Source organism: Neopsephotus bourkii, unplaced genomic scaffold (genome assembly GCF_033783945.1).
Source record: "Neopsephotus bourkii isolate Nb327-2 ecotype Australia unplaced genomic scaffold, CSIRO-AGI_Nbou_v1 NB_1287, whole genome shotgun sequence".
Classification (NCBI taxonomy): domain Eukaryota; kingdom Metazoa; phylum Chordata; class Aves; order Psittaciformes; family Psittacidae; genus Neopsephotus; species Neopsephotus bourkii.
In genome coordinates, this window is record NW_026901771.1 from 2,574,291 (window position 1) to 2,595,579 (window position 21,289).

Consider the following 21,289-nt stretch of genomic DNA (forward strand, 5'->3'; position numbering starts at 1 on the left):
CTCATGACCTTATCCAGCCATGAAACCTTCCAAGCACAACCTCTCTGGCCAATCTGCTGCGCTTGCTTGACCATCTTCCTCACAGTGAAAAGGTCTTATATCAGGTTGGAACCTCTTGCTTTGATTTACAGCCGTCACCTCTTGCCCTCCCACAAGGTACCACTGTGAAAATCCTGACTTTGTCTTCCTGGTTATCTCTTGTAAGGGCTGAAAGACAGCTATTAAATTGGGCCAGAAGAGGTAATCGTTTCGGCAGCACACTGCAAAAACCTCAGGTTTGTACCAGAGGACAAAACCAGCAACCAACAGTGTTGTGCTGAAAAACAGAAGAAAATTTGGCTGCTACATCTATTAATAAATATGTCATGCGAAGCATGAGAGAACACTATGCTATCCTGCTTTATTCAGCCCTATGGATACCTCTGCTGATGAATCAATTGTATCTTCAGATCTCATACTTGAAGATGGGGACCAACTGTAACAATTCCAATGGAACAAAATGACAAAGCTTAAAACATGTTTCGTTAGGGAAAAAATGGAAAGAGTTGTTTAGCTTCAAGAAGGTGGTGGTAGGGACCATCAAATGTTGGATATTTAGTATGCTACAGTAATGAAAACAGTGACAAACTGTTCTTCAATTTCACACGTACACACAAAAGATTACTCACAGCTTTAATTTAGGGTAAAAAACCTTTAGGTTACGATATTAAGACAAACTGATTATAATAAGCCTGGAATATGCTAGCCACGGAGGTTAAATTTACCCTGCTTTAGAATAGGCTGATGGGCTATCTCATCTAGCCCTACACTGTATCTGAAAATAGCCTTCAGCACATTCTGAAATGCAGATATCTTTTACTGTACACTCATTCCCTACCCTGTACCTACTTTTTAAAGCAGAAACAAACACAACATTTTTAAAGCCACAGGCATAAAATTGTCAAATGAAAAATCCAAACAGCATTTTCCTCCCACCTCTGAGGGCTGTTTAATAAACAAGATTGCTAACAACAGCTGTCCTTGGAAAACAGGATTCTGCATCATCGTTCTAGTTCACAAAGAAGTGCTTTACCTCTTGTTTTAGGCTTTCTTCTGGACATTTTAATCAACAGATTGCTGATTTTAGACAGGTCCTTCCACTATGCTTATGCTAAAAGCCAGTAAGCCAGGGTTAATGTAAGGGAAGGGTACAAAACTGCACACCACCTCAGAGCACTGCACTCCTTACTCAACCCATAAGGGGTGCAAAAACAGTGTCCAGAAAGAACTGGTTCAATATGCAAACTCCATGAAACAGTGTGCATGCAGATGGACAATCTGGAGACTTTAGCAGAGACTAACTAGAATCATGGCAAATGATCAGATCAACTACCCTTTTGTAAGCACAGCAGTCATTTGAGAGCTATAAGATACACCTTTCCCTTGCTGGGAAAGGAAGGAACGATGCAGGCTGCTTTGTCTCAACAGCTGCATTCTGCAATGACCCTAGCCAGGAGATTACTTCATACTCAGTGATCCAGAGAACAATTCAGTCAAGTAGGTGCAATCTGTGCTGTTCTGCACATACACCCTGGCTGCAGGATAAACTTGGCCAGTTCATCATACCAGAGGATGCTAATGCTTCAATTACACCACATCTTTACCTTAACAGTGAAGCAGCACACTCTCATGCAAGCTTTATTCTACTCAAAACCAGAAATTACTGGTAAAATGTTCTTCATAGAAAAGCTCCCAAAAGAATGGTGAAGACCACCATGCCAGCAGCCCTCTCCACACAAGGAGTTCTGCACATTGTGCTGGGTCCCAGCTGGAGGTCTGCCCAGTGCTGCATGACATGAGATTCCCAACATTGGAAGGGATGTAAGATTATCCATTCACTCCTTCCTTCTTGTTAGTTCCAATGGTATTCTAAATCAATACCTCACAGAGTCTCAATGCCTTTCTTACTGGGATCATAGCAAGCACTTGTACCAGTACTTCACACACCACTGACACAGACCATCTGCTAACCTGCTTGACTGAAATTCATAGCAGTGCTTTTTACTTTAACACAATATTTCATGTCTCACTCAGCATTGAACATCTCATGATGCTTTTGTCCTCCCAGTCTCCCAACACAGGTAGGCTGAAAGAAGAGTATAATATTGCAGGTTAAATCCTATGAGAAATTCTTGATCCTCACATTCTTTTGCTCCTAGCACACTCACAAGGTATGCTGTAAGATGTGCACACTCACCCTCAGGGAGACTATGGATAAAGGGAACTTCCCGATTTGAAAGTGGGATGGAAGAGAGATTAATCCAGGTTGAATTCACTTAAGTGATCACCACTAAAAACCCCAAACTGGTAACATTCTTCATCCTTTGCACTTTCAAGCAGCTTCAGGGGTGAATACATAAAGTTACAGATAAGGACTGCTATCAAAAGTTCACACTCAAAACACCATCCAGAATCTGAGCCAAGGTATTTGTGATCTCAGTTTGTTATAGGTGGTTTTAAAAATACAGCTGAATAATAATGGCTGGCATAAAAACTATTTTAAGATCAAGTGACAGAGTTTGGGTTTACAATTTTATTTTATATTTTTTACTGAATAGCTTTCTTAAATGAAAACTAAACCCTGTTATTTTTGTAGGACAGTTCAGAGTCACTGCTGGGTTGGTCTATTCTATACAAAAGAGAAGTTTAACATACACCAGCATCACAGAATTAAAGTGGCATTCATATGGCACATGTAACAGCTTCCCATTGGACTTAAGACACTTAAAACCAGATATGAACAGTGCGGTTACTAATCCATAGGCCTCCCTTCACTGGCAGGAGAATATGCAACAAAACCAGTATTCTGAGTACTTCTCTATTCTTGTATTAAATATACCTTTTTACAGCACAAGTCTCCATCCACAATTTCCTTTTCCACACAATCCAAGATCCTCTCCATTACTTTTGCATCAGCTTTCCTTTTAACAAAAAACTCAGATTTTCCAGAAGAGCTTCAAATTAATTTTGCCTCATTCACAATCTAGGGAATGAAAAAGTTTGTTCTGGTTCCATCTGAACACACAAGGATCAAGGGATGTTTTGCCTTAGAGCTACGACTAAATAAGGCAAAGAGAGAAAAACAAAAGCAAGACCCCAAACCACACAACCTCACTCTGCAGGCACCTGCACCCCTCACTTGGTGCACTGAGAAAAGCAAAGCTTTTTAATGGGAAGCAGGCACAAAAGCAACCATTTGTTATCACTTCAATCCCAAACCAGAACATTCTCAATTCTCCTTGGGCACAAGATGAAGAACAACACTACAGAGTTAGTGGCATCCTCTTCTGTGCGCTTCAAGGACTACCTTTCAGCTAGTTCATCATGTAAAAATCACAGCCATCCCCATTTAATCTGTTCATTGTCTGCCGGATGCACATCCAAAGAGATTCACAGAAACACTGCAATACAGGTCAAAGACGCAGGACAAATCTCTCTACATTTCACAACAAAGTATTTGCTACTTATAAAGGATTTACTTCAGGGTCAAGGAAAACCAGACAAAAGATTTCAGTGGAAGCAAGAAGAAACATTCGGGTTTTTGACAAAAGCAGTCAGCAAGAGATCAAGGTACTTTATAAAAACCATGCCAGTCTTCCAAAGAGCACCAAACACTGCCTTTCAAACTGATAAACAAATCTAGAGGCTGATTTAACCCCTAAATAACAAAATGATGATGCTCTGGGTTTTCAAAACCAGTTCCAAGATAAAAATATGCTGGCACTGGGCAAAGGACTGGAAGCTATCTTTGGGAGTGAAAGGAGGAAATCTGAAGCTCCACATCACCAATACCCAAACTGTTTTGACTGCACACCCCATCAGAAAAAAAAAAAATTTTATCACCCCCCCCTCAAAATAAGGATATTTACTTATAAATTATATCCATGCACTACTGTAATAATATGCACTTTAAAAAGCATTCACAAAAACTGAAATAGGTTGAGATAAAGATGAAAAACTGAGTTATAATTTTTTTTTATTAATAGTACGAAAAAATATTTTCTTCATAGAATCACAGACTGAATTGGGTTGGAAAGGACCTTAAGATCATCTAGTTTCAACACCCTGCTACAGGCAGGGATGCCTCACACTAGACCAGGCTGCCCAAGACTGTCCAACCTGGCCTTGAACATTGCAAAGGATGGGACATTTACCACTTCTCTGGGCAACCTGTGCCAGTGCCTCACCACCCTCACAGTAAAGAACTTCTGCCTAATACCTACCCTGAACTTCCCCTGTTTCAGTCTGAATCCATCACCCCTTGTCCTATCGCTACAGTCCCTAATGAAGAGTCCCTCTCCAACATCCTTGTAGCCCCCTTCAGATACTGGAAGCTGTTCTGAGGTTTCCACGCAGCTTCTCTTCTCCAGGCTGAACAGCCTCAACTTTTTCAGTCTGTCTTCGCATGGGAGGTGCTCCAGCCCCTGATCATCCTCGTGGTCCTCTCTGGACTCCATGTCCTTCTTACATTGAGGACACCAGAACTGCACACAGTGCTTCAAGTGGGGTCTCACAAGAGCAGAGCAGAGGGGCAGGATCACCTCCTTCCACCTGCTGGTCATGCTCTGACCCCAACAGATTGTTTCGCATGCAACCCCACTTTGGAGGATGCTGCAGACAACCTTTTCTCCTCCCTTCTGCTCCCAAGGACATTATATACTCTCTTCCAACCCAGCAGGGAACAGCATTCACCTTGAGCTAACGCAGAGAAAAACAACTATGACGGTAGCAAACCTTGCAAGCGGCATTCAGGATCTGAGGAAGGGTGAAGAACTGATACTCGCAGCCCATGTTGTTAGGGATTATATTTTGTAACACACTTGAAAAACACTGGATGTTGGTGGAGGCCAAAGCACAGACGTGAATTTACTTGTACAGAGGGAACTGAGCAGCAATGCGAGTTATTATAGGGAAAAAAAGTGAGCCCAATCTTAAGTTTTGAAGAAGTGGATCACAGAATCACAGAATCCCAAGGGTTGGAAGGGACTTCAAAAGATCATCTAGTCCAACCCCCCTGCAAGAGCAGGGTAACCTAGAGTACCTCACCCAGGAACTTGTCCAGGTGGGCTTTGAATATCTCCAATGTGGGAGACTCCACAACCCCGCTGGGCAACCTGTTCCAGTGCTCTGTCACTCTCACAGTAAAGAAGTTCTTCCTGATGTTAACGTGGAACCTCCTATGCTCCACTTTACACCCATTGCCCCTTGTCCTATCACTGGATATCACTGAAAAAAACCTAGCTCCACCATCCTGACACTCACCCTTTACGTATTTGTAAACATTGATGAGGTCACCCTGACAGCACAGCCTTCTGGTGTGTCAGCCACTCCTCCCAGTTTAGTATCATCAACAAACTTGCTGAGGGTAAGCTCATCCAGGTCGTTGATGAAAATATTAAACAGCACTGACTCCTGAGGGACTCCACTAGTCACAGACTTCCAGCTAGATTCTGCCCCATTGATCACAACTCTGCCTTCTTCCTTTCAACCAGTTCTTGATCCACCTCACTACCTGATCAAGCCCACACTTCCTTAGCTTATCTATGAGGATGCTGTGAGAGACAGACATCAAATGCCTTACTGAAGTCAAGAAAAAACACCATCTACCGCTCTACCATCACCCATCCACCTAGTTACTTCCTCATAGAAGCCTATAAGGTTGGTCAAACATAACTTCCCCTTGGTAAAACCATATTGGCTGCTCTTAATGACCCCCTCATCCTTGATATGTCTAGGATAATGGAAAGATGGGAAGCAATCTGTTTTGGTTGAGGAAAGGGAGGATGTTCAACTGTTTTGGATGTCATCAGCAAACTAAAGAAACATAGTCCAGAAATTAATCAGAAAATGATTGCATAACTGGTGGAGAACACCACTTGTAGGAAAAAATCATGGCTCACTGTCAACTTTGGAGGGTGTTTCAAGGGTCTACCCTAGTTCACTTCTGTTTCATGATTTTTATTAAGGACTTTGATTGCAGAATTGCAAGTGCATATACAATATACTAATAAGATAATATTGGAACAGGAAACAAAACCTTGGTAGAAGATCCAACTGGAATGAAAAACTGTCTTTAGAAACTACAGGAATTGTCAGCAGTCAACAAGGTGATGTTTACCAGAGTCCAGAGCATCACCCATACCAGCACCTTACTTTCTATACTGCCTACAGAAGACCACTGTGAGCCTTATAAAAGCATCTTTACATTGGCAGGATAGTTATGAAAATGATGTCGTTGTTCCGGCACTGCAGCATTAGGGCACTTACAAGGACCTACGCAGGCAGGATCAAAGTGAGTACCTATGCTTTGAGACTATACCACTAGGAATATTCTCAAACAAGATCACTTCTGAGTAAAATACCAATTCCAAGCTTTCGCTGCTATAACCTGAAAAGGAAAAGCGTATCACAAAATGCATTAAAAGATTTCACGTCACAACTGACAGCAGCTCCTAAATGAAGAATCATCACAAGTAGAGGAATCAACATTCTGACACTGGGAGATTGTATAGTATACCTGTAAGCAAACACTGCCATTACGGTAAAGAAAGTAACTTAATATAGTCTTAACAGATACAGGCAGTGATCTGAGAGGAAGAAAAACAACCACATAAACAAATGCTCAGACACAGACTTCCAAACCCAATTTCCTGTCTCAAGCTTACAGGGTCTTAATGCTCCTTTTCAAACTGATTATAAACAAACATAGGGACATTAATTGCAAATCTCTCAGCTCTCACAGGGAGTTCCAAGTAGAGGGCCTGCTGTGCTGTTTACTTGCATTTGCTTTCCCTCTCTTTAAGTACGCACTCATTCTTGGTACCACAAATGCTTCTACCAGAGCAAGTGGCATTGGCACAACTCCAAGGTAAATTGCCATCGTGCTGATAGAAATGTATTGTGCACAGATTTAACTTGTATTTTACCAGATTTGATATAGCTGAGCTAATAAATTAAAATTCAAATTAAAAGAGATGAAGAGAAACAAGCTCTTATCCCTTTCCTTCACAGGTGGCAGAGCAGCAGTGCACCAAAGAACCTGAATTTGTGATGTAACGCGTCACTTGCACTCTACAGAGGGAGAAGCAGGGTATAAAGGATTCATTTTTGCCAAAGATAACAAAGTCTCTTTAAGTCCACAAAAAGAAAGGCAGAAAAACCTCAGAAATTTGTGAACACTTGTTTATGATTTTGTTTTCTAGATTAATATAAACTAGAAAGATGACATTTTGGGACAGTGCTAGTGAAGACTAGCAGAGACTCGTTGATATATTTGAAGCATCAGTCCTATTCAAACAGGATACAGAGGCTCAGTGATGCAGAATTTAAGATGTACAAAAAATACTTGGTAAAAACCTGCTGCATCTAAAACTGTTGGTCCAGCCAGAAACATTAAGCAAGTGTGAAGAAAAGGTTAGACATTTCTCATTTTGAGGATGGAGAGCCAAAGCAGTAAGACATAAAGCCATTTCAGCGTGTGGCAGAAAGGGGATCTCTGTAGCTCATGCCAAGTATGTCAACCTGCAAGTTTCTGCTGTGGTATCAAAATGACAGTAACCCAAGGAACATTCAGGAGAATCCTAATGCTGATGTGCATGTGTCAAGCTCAGGATCAGCTCAGCCACAACTTCTCTGGTTCTACAGCTGAAGCTGTTAGTCCCTGCATTAGACTGTAACCACTAGAGTGTTAACACACAAGCTGGCAAATCCTCAACACTCAAATTCTTGAATGTAATACTACAGATTCAGATGATGATTAGGATTACATATTGGAAGCAAATATTAACCTGCTGAGGAGCATAGCAGCCTTCCTTGCTTGAAAGGAGCAAGTTCATGTCTGTTTCACAAGGCACTGCTCTTGACTGTCATTAACTTTTAGCTCCAGGAAGACTAAAATGAAACACTACAGCATTTACCAGTGGCAAGACCCTTGGCCATGAGGAAGGACGACAGGCAGGACTGAGGAACTCATTCCTCTGTAAAAACATTCCAGCCTGGACACCCATTGTTCACTATCAGATAAAAATACTTGGGTGATAGTAAGCAGCTCAACTATGTGTTGAGCACAAACAGATCTCTGCGTTAAATACTTCAAAGTCCTTAAAAGGATCAAGTCAAGCACAGAACCAGTCCAAAGTTTTAGCTGATACAACATCACATATAGCAAGTGGGGTCGTTTCCTCTTCCTTCATCAACTTCTCTGACATTTGCAAGTGTCGTGGTTTAAGCCCAGGCGGGCTTAAACACAGCACAAAAAAAGTCAAAACCACAGCACTGCACCAGCTCCTAAGAAGGAGAAAAATGACTGCTACGGCTGAACCCAGGACAGTAAGATTTACATCAGTAATTTATATACACATACACATCTGGCAATTTAATAACAACTGTTACTGAGGTGTTTGTTTGCTTTTAAAATAGACATGGTCTGTTCCCAACAACAATCACCCATTCCCAGGATCTTGTTCACAGAGCAGGAAGCATCTGTGACACTGCCATCCATCCATGTCAGCTTGAGCGAAGCACATGAGTAACCTAATTCTTTGTCTTTTATGGTCCAGTTATATCCCTGCCCTCCACTCACTGCAAGATCCTACATCGGCTTTTTCTGTCTGCCCTTAGGTTTAAGGGCAAACAGGCAGATCCCTTTTTAAACAGTTTCACCATGTCAGTGCAATAATTATGAAAATTAAAAAGCAGATCTCTCTTCTCTCAATTACAGTGAATTACACTCAGAAGTTGTTAATCTTCTCTTTCCAACTTAAAACTACAGTATTCAAGTATACCCATAACCACAGACGTTAGAGTTCATGTGCTCAAGTCATGCAGTAAAACTGCTTAATGCATTTATCTATTTGTAAGACTGTTTTCAGAAGTAGTTTAACCCCTTTTCTCAGCCTCGACACAGAAAACTGGATCATACCATTTTCATACCAGCAGCAAAGGTAATAAGGAAAAGACAGTCAGTTTTGTCCCACCTAAGTTCCAACCTTGGTTGTGCAAGTACAACTAAGAGACTTGTATTAGGCATAGTTAAGTCCCCAGGAACAAGCAGAAGAGTAAGAATAAAACTATTAACCAGCCCAGGAGGAAGAAAAAGTTTGACTGCAAAGAGGGAAAATTCTTCCACGCTGCAATTTTAGATTGGCATTATCAGAGTGGATTTGTGCTACTGAGCTTTTTCCTGCTCTGCCAAAGCAGCTGCCTATTTCCTTCCTGCACCCAGATTTCCTTTAATCATTGCAGGCAGAATGCTGTGTTCTGACGAAATGTCTTTCCTGGCCATCCCTGGTGGAGGGAATTAAAAGCCTTGCCAATCCTTTTGAAATGCAAATCTTCACCAAGTAGGTTTCATGCCTCTTGCTATTGTTGCCTTCCCTGAAGAGCACAGTTAGGTGGAACAGTGAACAGTGGACTGTTTACTTTCCTAATAATTATAAATAAATACTGTATACATTATATATATCATACAATAACATAAGGAATATACATTATTGTATAATTATATAATAATGAAATAACACATAAGTATGTAATAGAGAAAAATATTATTACATAAAGCATAAATATTGTACTGCACTTGTGATCCCCATACCCCTCCATTTCATTTTCCTCTTTCCTAAATCTCATATTTGTCAAGCAAAAAAGCTTGTTACCTCTAGATGGCAAAAAAACCAAAGCCTGATCCTCTGGCAGCAACATCTTTAATTCTCTTATCTGCAGCACCAGTATGGCTCGATAGAATTTTTCTTCAAATGTTAACTATTTTTGTTACCCGAGACCTTAGCAGAATAAACATCAGCCCACATCCTTCATTTTGTGTTAACAAGAAAAACCTTCCTCTGCCCCTTTTTGGGGAGCATAGGTAGGAGAACAGCATTTTAATTAGAATGAGAAAGGAGCACACAGACCAATAATCCAATATATGACAGGAGGAGATGCTGAACCTGACCCTCCCAGGGATCAAGGAAGTGCCAATAAGAAGACTCCTAGCATATTTTTGTTCTCTGGGTTCAATTGCAGCCCACGGTTGTGGAGGACGATGCAGAGAGAAAGATAATTATTTCCAAACACGAAAGATAAGGTTTTGTGCAACAGAACAAAGTTCTCCAGATAAAATCATCTGCACTGCAAACCATTCTCCTTGAAGTCAGCGATGAGGGCTATAGTGAATCATTAGAATGGTGGAAACGAGACTGAAAAATACAGTCAGAATACATATTTATGAGCAATTCCAGCCTAATGGAAGTGGAGTTCTGAAGGTTTATTTCCCTTTAGGGACAGAAATTCAGAATTTTACACTGTTTGACAATGATAAGTTAGGACCAGTAAGAACTTACAGAGCCTAACATAAAGCTTTCAACAAATTCAGACAGAAATTTTAACATTCATGGCTGGTAACAGACTAGCAGCATGTTTAACAATACAAACCTTCCCTTATTTCTGGCTTTACTTTGTAGTATCACCTAGCTGCATTCTGAGTTGCACCCCATTCCTCACAAAACATGGTTAACAAGAACCAGAATAAGCACTATACTGCTTGTGGAACACTTATCAGGCCATGTTTAAGCAGAACCACCAACATACAGCTCCCTTAAGCTCGCTGCTAAAGAATACTCTGAGCAAGAGTATTCTTAAGGCAATATTCCAATTCATACACCTAACCTTTCTGAACTGTGCAATAGCTTCAGACACAGGGGAAGGTCAGGCTCTCTTGTAGCTCAACAGAAGGCTAACAGAAGCAAAGAACATTTGCTTCTCTCCCTAACTTTGTAGTTCACTTAAATCTCTGGACCAAGTTTCACAAATCCTATGCCTATATTTCTCCATATACTATACTGACATTACCTGTCAACAGCATCTACAACACTGAACATGCATACAGCTTCACAGCAGTTGGCCGTTATCTTGGAAAAGCAGAATGTCTTGCCCCAAAACATCACACAAGGCAGAAGGAACCAGCAACTTCCTATTAAAATGAACTTCAATATTGCTTTAAATTCAAGATTGCTGTTGGTAACCTCCAACCCATCCACCATATGTAAGAACCAGATTAACTCTGGCAGGGACACAAATAGTTCTTATTCTTGTAAGTGAAAGCAAGCAGATTTTGTGCACTGGCAGGGCCCATGTGGATGGCAACTCCAAAAAGTAAGTTTGGCATAGAGGGGGATGGCATTACTGCCAGCTATCGAACATTTCCATTAGGGCACCTGCTGCAGTTTCGCTTGGCATGCTCCTGCAAGCAAGTTGGTCCTCACAATACTCAGCTATTGTGAAAACTGGCTAGCAGAAATCATCTTCGCTGCAGTCCCTGCAGCACAATTGATCAGGTCGCTATAGAAACCCCATGTTTCTCATTCATTCATACCATTGATATTTCTTGGTAAGCTAGGAAAGCAGTCTGAACTGACAGGATGGCAGAAAGAACAGCTTGAATGTTGCCAGAGGGGAAGCGGTTAAGTTTTCAGACAATGTTGCAGATTAAGAGGAAAGAAAACTTACCCAAACTCTCAACGCACACCTCTTGAGTACAGAATTAAGCGGCAGTAGGGATAAGCTTTGACCTTCTCTTCAACACATAACAATGCATTCATGTCTTTAACATGTGAAAAGCTAAATTCAAAGAAAAAAAACAAAACAACCCAAACAAACAAAACACCCAACCCAAACCCACCAAAAAAAATCCCTAAACAAAAATGTGCACACCCCCAAACCAACACCTCCCCCTCCAATCTAACAGTGCTTTAGCAGACTGGCAAGAGGAAGACTCACTCTCCTTCTTGTTTTCACATCCCTCAAGAGAAAGAGATTTCACTCTTCTGCCAGAGTCACTTTTCATCAGGTTATTCTCAAATTCAGGCCTTGGGGTGGCTGGGTGGGGAAACAGTCACAGAACAGATTACTTCACTAGACATACTAAAACTTAAGTACACCTTAGAATGCATCTTCCTTTACCAAGAAGCAGCTGAACTTGGAACACTTTGCCTTGCAAGACGGGGTATAACATCTTAGCATGCAAGCTGGTACAATTTCTGCTTCTGTCTGTAGAGGACCTACATTTCATCCTCAAAAAAAAAACCAACCTATAAAATTCCAAACATCCAAACCAAGGAAGTCAGAACTCTTCTAACCATGGAACTGGCTTCAGCAAACCACTGTGGGCACCCTTCATCCGTCTTCTAGAGTTTGTGCACAGCTTAGTAATGTTTTCAAGACTTCTATATCTTCTTGCTTTAGATCACATTTTGGTCCTCCAGATGGGCCAGAAGTTCCTGCTGTTTACCTCCACACAGGAGAAAGACAGACACATCTGTGGTGTATCTGAGAGGTACATGCAGAAAATGGGGAACAAAAAAATTCCTGAAGCAAAATACTTCCTCTTGAAGAAATACAGGATGACCACAGATACTTTCCATTTCACCCTCTAAAACTTGCGAATAGTTGAAGCAAAACTCGTTGAATCTACCCAGTTAAGTATTTCACTGTAAAGTCCTTGTTATCACCAATCTTACAAGACTTCTTTATAGACTCATGAAGCAGCTATATTTCACTGTTACTTCATCCTGACTTACCATTTCTGACACCACAGTTATGTTAGCATTATGCCATCTCATGACCTGTAAGGCAATACTGAGAGTGCCTGACCTGTTGTGTGTGCTGGAAGATGTACTTCAAGTACAAGATGGACATACTTCAGCCTCTGACTTCTACCCTGATGGCACTTTGGGTGAAAACACAACACGCTGTATTACCCTGATCTTAATTTGAAAACCAAAGACACTAGCTTTACCTGGCCAAGGATCAAGTACAACTATGCAAAGGCAGTCCAGGGGCCCAGCCAGCAGTTTGAAATACATTGCTCGAAGAGCATTATATGGGATACAAGCTAATAAGCTCTGTCAAAGGACCAAAGCACGTTATCAATGGAGAATGAGGCATGGAAGGTGCTCTAAGGACACAGCAGTGCTGTAACTCAGTTGCGAAATAGCAACTTGATCACCACCTGCAATGTATATGTGGAATTACCTATATGTGTTTATTGCTTGGGCATAGTTTAAATAGTAAACTCCAGGAAAACCAAAAGATATCAACGAAATTTGCTTCCGCATTTCACAACAGTATCAATTCACATTTCATGCTGCAGCTTCCCCTTCCTGCTGACCTGGGTTTGCAACTGAAGAAGGGGAGCAATTCAACATTTAATGTCTTCAAAAGCAAAAAAGAAAACTGGAAAATAAGTGCCTTCAGAACCACTTTCTATTCTCTAGAAGAACACTGAGGGGCTCATTCATTTTGGGGTGCACCAGTTTTAGCTCAACTAAATTAAAAATCCTGTACAGAACTTTTGAGCAAAGACATTTCTCTTGAGCAGGTAAACTGAACTTTTCAATGGGCTGCCTGAGACACAGCAAATTATGCCTTGCTCAGAAGCAACTGGGATTTAATATGTATTCAATATAAAATTGGAAAAGAGAGGGATCCTTTCCTCTTCTCAGGAAGAGCTATTTCTGCTCCAGTTCATATACACAACCGCAGCAGCTCTGAGCTGACAGAGTTGTTCTCCCTGTCCCACTGGATACATTAAGCCAGGCAGTAAGCAGAGAGAGATGCAACTGGACAGAGCGAATATCCAAAGGAAGCTCTTTAGGAAATTAAAGAACTTTTTTGGTTTTTTTACTTCAACCAAGGAGACTATGCCAAAATACCACCTAAGCCAACATACTATACCCTCAAATTGCACCCAACAGCAGAGAGACTGCAACACAAGTAACAGGATTCTCCATGAGCTCCTGATCTGACTTCAGATACCCATACCTAAAAGGATGACACACTGCAGATGGTATTACCAAGGACGCAGTTTCAAGAGAACAGCAAGTTACTAGAGTCGAAGATAGGAATGCTGCAGTCCAGCTTTTATCACTGCAAACAGCTTAGCAATATTCACAGATTTTACAGAGATCTTCTTGCTGTTATCTATTTCAATTTGCAAAGCCAAGAGAAAAGTTGCAGTGATAACCTTTACTGGAAGGGCAATTATCCTTGCATTTCTAATAATAAAATGTCCTTTGCAGACAAAAAGAAGGTATAATACTGTAAGCCAGGGCATGCATTTATCAGATCCTTTTGTTTTAATCTAAGAGACACGGCACACCAGCCAGAGGTCAGTGTGGAATACAGGGAATAGACAAGCCAGCACCCTACAGGCATTAGCTTTTCTGAGCTACTCCAGTGGCTTATAACCCTCTGGTCTGATATTCTGCACAGCACAGGCTCTAACACTACCTTCACCTATTTCCATCAAGCTGGGAATTCCATGGTTAGGCTAGATGGTTACCTTTCAGGCAGCATGTCCAACCTGCTGAGAATGAGTTCAAGTGACAGACATAACCTACACATCCCTTTTAAGTCCTTCCAAAGAGTATTCTTCCTTTTAGCGAAGCATGCGTTAATTCTGATCTGTTTCCTCAGCTTTCCTTTCCCTGTGGCTCCAAGCCTTATCACGCTGAAGCAGTGTAAAGCCGACAGGAATACTCTTGGAGCTTTTGCCAGAAGTCTCAACAGAAACAGGGAAACTAAGTAGAGCATGGGCAGTTTCCTTCTGCTGGTGTCTGCCAAAAGCTCTCAGTGGCAGCGCAGACAAACAAAATGTGCCTGTAAAGTCAAAGAAGAAGAAAATCACACTGATGGGCTTTACAGACACTTGGAGAGCTAACAATCAAATCTACATAGAAGGTGAAGTTGTTCAAAACAGAGCTACTCTGAATCCTTTCTTATTCAAGGGAAGTTTCTGGTGTGCCAGTTTACAATAAACCTTTTAAAGTCCTCATTTTAGCAGGTAAAAAGCTGTAATTTGTTGTAGTAGTAATATCATATAGCACATTCACACATAGTACATGGTAGACAAAGCTACTAAGAACACCTGGTTTTGAAAATCACTGAACCCAAAGGACAAGAATCAACAGCATAAAAATCAAATAGGACTGAATAAGTAGTGTAAATGTAAAGAATAAATAGCTCTAAGAGAGAGGAGGGAAACGAGGATGATCAGGGGCTGGAGCACCTCCCGTATGAAGATAGGCTGAGAAAGTTGGGGGTGTTCAACCTGGAGGAGAGAAGCTGTGTGGAGACCTCAGAGCAGCTTCCAGTGTCTGAAGGGGTCTACACAGATGCTGGAGAGGGACTCTTCGTTAGGGACTGCAGTGATAGGACAAGGGGTGATGGGTACAAACTGAAACAGAGGAAGTTAAGGTTAGATATAAGGAAGAAGTTCTTTACTGTGAGGGTTGTGAGGCACTGGCACAGATTGCTCAAGGAAATATTGAATAAGCCAACCCTGGCAGTGTTCAAGGCCAGGTTGGACAGAGCCTTTGGTGACATGGTCTAGTGTGAGGTGTTCTGCTCATGGCAGGGGGTTGGAACTGGATGATCTTAAGGCCCTTTCCACCTCAAACCATTCTGTGAGTCTGTAAGTGATTTACTTTTTCTAATGGCTGGCAGGGACAAAACAGAAAAAGAGATGTACAAAAGATAGACAAGAGCTCCACAAGAAAAGGCAAGGCAAAAAAACAAGGAGAAGGGAAGCATAAGGAAAAATTTACAAACTAGATAGGACAGGCTCAAAAGTCATTTGAATCAGATGAGGAACATTTGAAGCTAGTGTACAACTCGCCTGAGAAAGTGGAAATTCAAAACAAGAGAGAAGACAGATGTGTTCTGAATAACTCACTGGGGATAAAGCGAAAGAAGCTGAGCACCCAGAAGAAAAGGCAGGAGCTCTGGAAGTCAACAGAGAAGGCCAAAGCAAAACCAAAAAAATAATAAAATCAAACACTAAGCAAATTTCTAATCTCAGTAACAGGGCCCAAACCACACAAATGCTCTGCTGCACTGAGCCTGCCTGAATGCAACATAAAAGGTGCCTTGTGACAGGTACAGAAAACCAGCCTCTGAACACATTAAGTGCAATTCTGCTATGAAGTACACATCTGACACGCAAGAGGCTGACAGTAAACAAGCAGGGTTCAAATGAAACTCAAGGTGTTATCTTCCCTTTTACAAAACTGATACTGCCACCTTCAATCTGTTCTTCCCAAATTAAATTTAGTATCAGCACAGAGAATAAGAAAGGGATCCAGTATGTTACTATTACAGTGCATTTTCAGTAACAGTAAGATAGCTATATCCAAAATCATTCACCAAACCAAGAGCAAACTGTGGGAGGGCAAAGCATAGACAAATATTTAGCTGCTATGATTTCCACTAAGAACAAAAGAGCACAGTAATTACAACTGCAATTAGGAACATCCCAACAGCATCATCTTCCTGATTCACATTACTCACTTGCCTTCCATCCTTTTCTTTCCACTATTATTCATGTCTTATCTAACTGAATGTCATGGTGAGGACACTTAATGTATAGATGTATGTGAGAGACCAGCTGTAATTACAATTTACTGTTAACATTAAGAATATTCTTCACAGTAACAGAACTAATAGAAACACAAGACTGGATAAGAATTATATTGCAAAGGTAGAAGAGAACAAAGGAAAAGCTATTTCATCTAGCTTTATATTTTCTTTCTAATATCAAATTCACCTGCTGATGAGTATTCTGACACAGTTTGGTACTTAGAATACCTAAGGAAATCCAGGGCCAAATAACAGTGTGATGCACTGTGGGATCTCAGTTCTTTCACTCCTTCACTTCAACCCCATTCTCCCTTTTGCAGTTTCTAGTCACATACTTTCTCTCAAATTGATCTTGAATTTGACAGTCGACATCAACACTACACTAGATTTACAAATATGATTAGGGTATAAGAACAGGATACATCAGAGAGACCTTCCCCAGCTAATCAATTAATCATGTTACAGAACACATATCCATGAACATAATTTCCAGTTTTGTGACATTTAATGTATTAATCAAGCCAAGCCCAGATGTACAGAGCAAAGACAGCTCACCCTGCTGGGAGAGCCAGTGCAGCTCCTCCTGTCCTGCCCCCACACTCCACACAACAGGCTTGTGTGCATCTAATTCTCCAAGCTTATTTTAGTTTGAATCACATCCACAAGATGGTATCAAGTTGTTGAGATTGCTCTGCAATTTCAGGAAGTGGCCTGCGGAAACTAGATTTCTGTAGCACAGAGAAGAAAATTCCACCCAGAGCTCTGTGTAAGTGCCTGATGAACACCCTTTTATCTCTAGGTGAAACACTTGAAAACCCAGCATCTCTTATGTCAATGTTCCCTGCCAGCCCAGGTCTGGGAACAGACAAGAGTTCAGCAGCGTTATTCACAGTACGTTTTATAAGAGCTGACTTATCTGAATGCTACAGTTACACTCTTTCTTGTATGTCCTTGCCTCAAGAGGTAGCCTTTATTTAATGGCTGCAGCTTTCCATATGCATGAGGCTTCATCACAACAGCAGCTCATACAAATGCTAGCATGCAGAACACAGAGTGATGAAATATCAGAGCACATGTAGACAGCAGGTGATGGCAGAAGTGAAAGGCAGTGATCTGTATTTCAAATGTTTATATTAAGATCTTCTAGGAAAACTACAGTCTCTTTTCTTTCTCAGTCATCCCATCTGAAACACAAGTCCAGAAGTAACACTTTTCATTCTTACAGCATTCGTGTTTTCCTTTCTGTAGATCTCAAAACACAAAAGCAGGTAAGAATTGTCTGTTTAGCCTGTGACAACCCTGCTTGCATTAATTCCTGCCAAAGGCACTGGCAGGTCAATAGGCAAACCCCAAATCTCTTCAGTCAGAAAGTTCTTTTTAGCTTTGCTTCAAGTTTCCATAGCAAACATTTGCAAAGTAAAAGCAGGCTGTGTCCATGCTGCTTGCCTCTAAAAGCAGAAGTTACTGATGCTGCTTCTTTGGAGGCAACAGTAAAACTGCCACTGGGGAGAAAGTGTGATACCCGGAGCTCTTCATTCAGAATAGATGGGGCTAAACCTAATGACCTGGGTAAGCTGTGCTTAGAGCCAAAAGACTCATTGGTCAGAAAACCAAGTGACTCCTTCAACACAACATGCTCCTTTTCACTTTTCAAAGGATCCCTTTGTGACATGAAACAGCAGCAGAACTCCAGCTTTTCTGTCACCTTGACTTCCACCATCTGACAGCTCCTTTAACATTACACAATTCCTATGAGTAGCAGACGACACTTGTTCAACCTTTTGACAGCCATAGTAGGTTTTCGGAGCTGTTTTGTGTCGAGATGTTTAGGGAAGAAAAAGGGATTGAGAAAAATCATATATAGAGACATCATGCTCTCCAAGTAATATTTTTACCTTTTAAAAGCTACATTTAAAATTACCTTTAGTGGCAAACTTTATACTCTGTTTAAAAAGATCTTTCAAAATTAATAGGGTAAACAGCAACCAAAGCACACCTATACCTCTGTGCCCTGCAAACATACCCTTCTTCCTATCACTTATTTTCTCTCCTTCTGAAACCACCAATAATCACATCCTCTAATGAAAATCCAAACACCTCAATTTATTTCAAAATCAGTCATAAATGGAGCGAGCTAAAAAAGCCTCCACTTGACAGCTGGTAACCTGTAAGAAACAGACCTCTGCTAAAGCTGAGAGACAGACACAGATGAGGCGGTAAAATTTAAAGAGCAATAAGGATCCAACCTACGGACAGGCTCTTTGCAAGCACTCTTAATTCACAAACTGCAATAGAATGACTACAGTCATAGAGACATTCTGGAAGCCTCTTCACCATCACTGAATAAGGAAGGGCAAGAGTAATAACCTCCACTTCTAACCCTATCTTTCTACACCAATTGCTCAGAGTTTGCATTTGAGTTCTAACTAGAGAAGAGGAAAGCGAAGCAGAAGAAAACACAGCACATCTAAAACCATCCCAATCTCTGAGTGACAAGGACAAAAAGCAGACAACAAAACAGATCACCAATTTAAGTGCAGCTTAGTCTAGACTATTGCAGAGGATGCCTTCCATGATCTACCTGCCCTAAGAGCTAACAGGCTTTGGCCCTGCAGGCCTTTTAACCGACAAAATTTGATCAACATGGCTGCAGTCTAGGAGCAGCTCAGGTCAGCCGTGACTGAAACTCATGGCTTTCAGGCACCCTGCAGCAGTTGCACTGCCCTAAGTTTCAATCAGTGGGAGAGATTTCTGTATAGCACAGATAAGAGCTAAGGACATCTTTGGAAAAGGATGGCTAGGCACTCTCCAATAAACCTTGTTTCTCTACATGCCTTGTCCTCATTAGCTCCCTCTGTGAGATACCCAAAGGTGTCCCAGTTTTTTTCCAATACAGAATTCCAGAGCAGCAGTAAACACGCAAACAACAGAATCCTCTGCAATATAATGCACATTCTCACTAACAATGCAAAACAAAAAAATTGCCACTTATTCACCTGGAATGAAAACAAACACCTCACTCATGGCTTAGAGACAGCATGAGACCTTCCTAAACAGTAAGTGGAGAGCACCATTCAAACAGATATTCCAGGTAAAAGCTCTTGTGAAGCAACAGTATCATCATGCATTATCTAGATGAAACTATCATTGACTTAAGTATTAGAAAAGGAGAAACAATATACATCAATTCTACACAGGTATATTCTTACTGAAAGTAAGTGAAATAATTGGTTATCTTGTTATTTGCATTAATACTGACAGAAACAAACTGCTGAGAAATGCTGGAAAAACAGAACTCAACCTTTCTCTCAGCAAAACCACAAAACACTATGTGCCAGTGAATGATTTCACATTGTGGAGACAGCCAGTGCCTGTGCTGTAGACAAATACTTGGTTGACCTCATCAGCTCCTGGAGCACAGGCCTTGCTGTCAAAGCCAAATCCCAGCATTACTGTCTTCTGCATCTCCCTGACAGCCATTTCTTTGTTCTTGGACATCACCCACAGAGGCAGGAGGATTCACCTGCAAAGTGTTAGAGGTCCCTTTGGGATCAGCATCTCACACTCCCCACTGTATTTGTTCTCTGCACAGGTTCTCTACTCTCCTTACTGAAGCAAACTGCAAGAGCCCTATTCCTCTTCAAGCCCAACACCCATGACTGTGGCTGCCACAGGTACATTACTATACCTAGCATGCCTAATTTCCATACTCAATGGTATGGAAAATTCTGTGCTGGCGCTGCTGGTTTTGGTGCTCCATGAGGGAGCAACTCCTGCTTGGAGAACTGCACAGGATTACAGCAATGAATGTTACTTGACTTCATGGAATCTGCTTCTCTAGTACTAAATATAATTTCCATGGTTGCTTAAGTAAAGAGTTTCACAGCTCTTGATCTTTGCAGGCAGGAAAGAGGGAAGAAGCCTGAACTTTGGGAGTCGGGAGTTTGCCCTTCTCCAAAGCAGATCAGACATCAGTAACCCTGCATTGAAAGCTTCAATACCACTAAACTGAATTTTTAGTTTCCCATCATGATAACTGACACAATGCACCACACCTCAACGTTTCTGACAGACCTTCCAACTGGTTTACTTATTTCTGCTCCCTGCCTTTCCCCCCACCCAGATAATCCCAGATTAGACTACTGAAATAGGATCTTATCAGGTGCAGGTGTTCCTCCTTTTCTTCGCTGGCACAAAGCACAAAGCATTTGGACTGCCCCGGTAGACAATAACACCCAGAAAAGATTCTTATTTCATATGCATGAGACAGATCTGCAGCTCCACCGGGACTGACACACAGACTTGAAAAAGAATCTTGTTTACTCTCAATCACAGACAAGTCTAATTAATTTCTTTTAACTTACCATGAGACTGCCTTACCCTGGGGAATCCAGGGTGTGCAGTGTAATGAACTAGACAGAAGAAAATTAAACAGTAGCAACTCATTCCTTGCATGACCATCTCTAAATGTAAAATTCTTACAAACCAAAGTCAACTCCACATATGCCCTCTCTGCAAACTACCAGTAAATCATACAGTTTACAAGCAAGAGCAGGTTATACCGAAAAGCCTTCAGCTTCCAACAAGGACAGACTGCTTTAGTCACCTTTGAAGGCTGTTGCGATAAGACCTCCATTTCCCTACTGTTTGCCACTTGAGCATTTTAGCAACACTGCTATGTGCCTGTACAGACTGCTCAAGTCTATATACATGACTTCTGTAGCTTGCTGAAACACTTACCACCTGCAGAAACAGAGTGCCCTCTAGCTCCGGACAAACGCCAGAGAATCTTCCTGTTTCCTTCAAGTCCAGCAGCTACAAAGGAGACAGCAAAAGCATT

At 41.3% G+C, this 21,289-nt stretch overlaps 1 protein-coding gene across 3 annotated transcripts in view; it reads right to left on the reverse strand.

The window, feature by feature from the left end:
* The window catches only part of GTF2E1 (general transcription factor IIE subunit 1), a 52,344-nt gene that overhangs the window by 22,165 nt on the left and 8,890 nt on the right, over positions 1-21,289 (reverse strand). The gene's annotated exons all lie outside the window — the stretch shown is intronic.